At 39.2% G+C, this 2,291-nt stretch overlaps 1 non-coding gene across 1 annotated transcript; it reads right to left on the bottom strand.

Moving 5' to 3' along the window:
• Nucleotides 1-294: 294 nt before the first annotated feature.
• LOC140869941 (small nucleolar RNA R71) lies at nucleotides 295-400 on the bottom strand. The gene has a single exon (XR_012146929.1). It is a non-coding gene; the product is annotated as a small nucleolar RNA R71 (small nucleolar RNA).
• Between the last annotated feature and the right edge of the window lie 1,891 nt (nucleotides 401-2,291).

Consider the following 2,291-nt stretch of genomic DNA (forward strand, 5'->3'; position numbering starts at 1 on the left):
CGGCGAATAATTTTGAGTTGAAGCCAGCTCTGATTAATATGGTGCAGCAGAATCAGTTCAGGGGTGCAGCTACTGAAGATCCAAATCTGCATCTACGTACTTTTCTGAAGATTGCTGACACAGTGAAGATTCATGGTGTTACTGAAGACACCATCAAACTACGATTGTTTCCGTTTTCTCTTAGGGACAATGCTCGTAGTTGGTTGCAATCACTACCTCTTGGGAGTATCACTACATGGGATGATATGGCTTCTAAATTTCTAACTAAGTATTTCCCACCTTCTAAGTCTGCTCAGTTGAAAATAGATATCACTACATTCAAACAGCAAGATTTTGAGCAATTGTATGAAGCCTGGGAGCGGTACAAGGAGTTTCTTAGGAAGTGTCCAAACCATAATTTTTCGGACTGGGAACAGATTGAGTTATTCTACAATGGTTTGAATGGGCCAACTCGTATTTCTGTGGATGCTGCAGCTGGAGGTTTAATATTTTCTAAATTTCCTGAAAAGGCTTATGAGATGCTTGAGCAAACGACTGTTAACAGTTATCAGTGTCCAAGTGAGAGATCTGCAATAAGGAAGCCTGCTGGAATTCATGAGGTTGACGCATTCACTGCTTTGACTGCTCAGATGGCTACTATTTCTACACAGTTGGCTGCACTGACCAAAGGAAATCAAAGTTCTAATGAGACAGCATCGCTGGCGACTACCGTAAATTCTGCTGATGGATTTGAGAGTGTGGAGCAAGATCATTATGTGAACAACAGGAATTACAACAATTATCGAGGTAATCCTGTACCCAATCAGTATCATCCTAGTTTGCGTAATCATGAGAAATTTTCCTATGCAAACAATAAGAATGTGTTGAATCCTCCACCGGAGTTCAATACTCAGAATGGTGAAGTTAAGGCATCGTTGGAAGATTTGGTGAGTAATTTTATTGCAGAATCATCCACAAGATTTAAGAGGAATGAAAATAGGCTTGATAGTATGGAGACACACTTGACCAATGTGAGCGCTTCTATGAAAAATCTTGAAACACAAATTGGTCAACTGGCAAATGCATTGAATAATCAGCAGAGAGGTGTGTTTCCTAGCAATACTGAGGTTAATCCAAGGGAGCAGTGCAAGGCTATCACCCTTAGAAGTGGTAAAGAACTTGGGGTTGATGACCCAAAGGAAGTAGATGATGAAGAGGCTGAAGAGATTGTGGTGGAGTCTGAAAAATCTGTTAGCAAAAATTCCAGCAATTTTGCAGTTGTGCCTAAGAAACCGCCTGTACCAAAAGCTGTTTTGCCATATCCTCAGCGGTTCAAGAAGAAAGCGTTGGATGAGAAGTTTTTTAAGTTTCTTGACATCTTCAAGAAAATTCATATTAATATTCCATTCGCTGATGCTTTGGAGCAGATGCCACATTATGCAAAATTCTTGAAGGAGGTGATGTCTAAGAAGCGGAAGGTGGAGGAGTTCGAGACTGTCAACCTGACTTAAGAGTGCAGTGCTATTCTGCAAAAGAATCTACCACAAAAATTAAAAGATCTAGGGAGTTTTACGATTCCTTGCATTATTGGTTCTTCTAATTTTAATAAAGCACTTTGTGATTTAGGAGCTAGCATTAACTTAATGCCTTTGTCTGTTTTCAGGAGTTTGGGACTTGGAGAGGTGAAACCCACGACAATCGCAATTGCAGCTAGCTGACAGATCTATCACATATCCGTTTGGAATCATTGAGGATGTACTGGTAAAAGTAGATAAATTTATTTTTCCTGTGGATTTTGTTGTGCTAGATATGGAGGAGGATGCAAATATGCCATTGATTTTGGGGAGACCGTTCTTGGCTACTGCTGAAGCCAAGATTGATGTGAAAAAATGTGAGTTGACGATGGGAGTTGATGGTGAGAAGGTGATCTTTAATGTTTATGAGGAGGTTAAAAATTCATCCATGGAAAAAGTGTTCATGATTGAACAATCAAAGAAGATGGAATGTTGCTGCAAAGTTGTTAGTGCTATAGAATTGCCAAGAGAGAATGATCCGAAGGTAGCAAAGAAGAAGAAGAGAAAGAAAACAAAGATCAAGAAGATTGTTGAATATGTTTGGAGGGTGAAAGAAAAGGAAAAGACCTCCAACAAAGTGGAACCGGGCTAGAATCAGAATATAGTCGGGCTATGGAATATAAACTAAGCGCTTCTTCGGAGGCAACCCAAGCGATTTTTTTTATTTGCTTTATTGTTTCCTTTATTTTAGTTGTTTTCCTTTTTATTATTTTTTATCATGAGGAAACTAGACATCAA

Source organism: Henckelia pumila, chromosome 4 (assembly GCF_033568475.1).
Source record: "Henckelia pumila isolate YLH828 chromosome 4, ASM3356847v2, whole genome shotgun sequence".
Lineage (NCBI taxonomy): Eukaryota > Viridiplantae > Streptophyta > Magnoliopsida > Lamiales > Gesneriaceae > Henckelia > Henckelia pumila.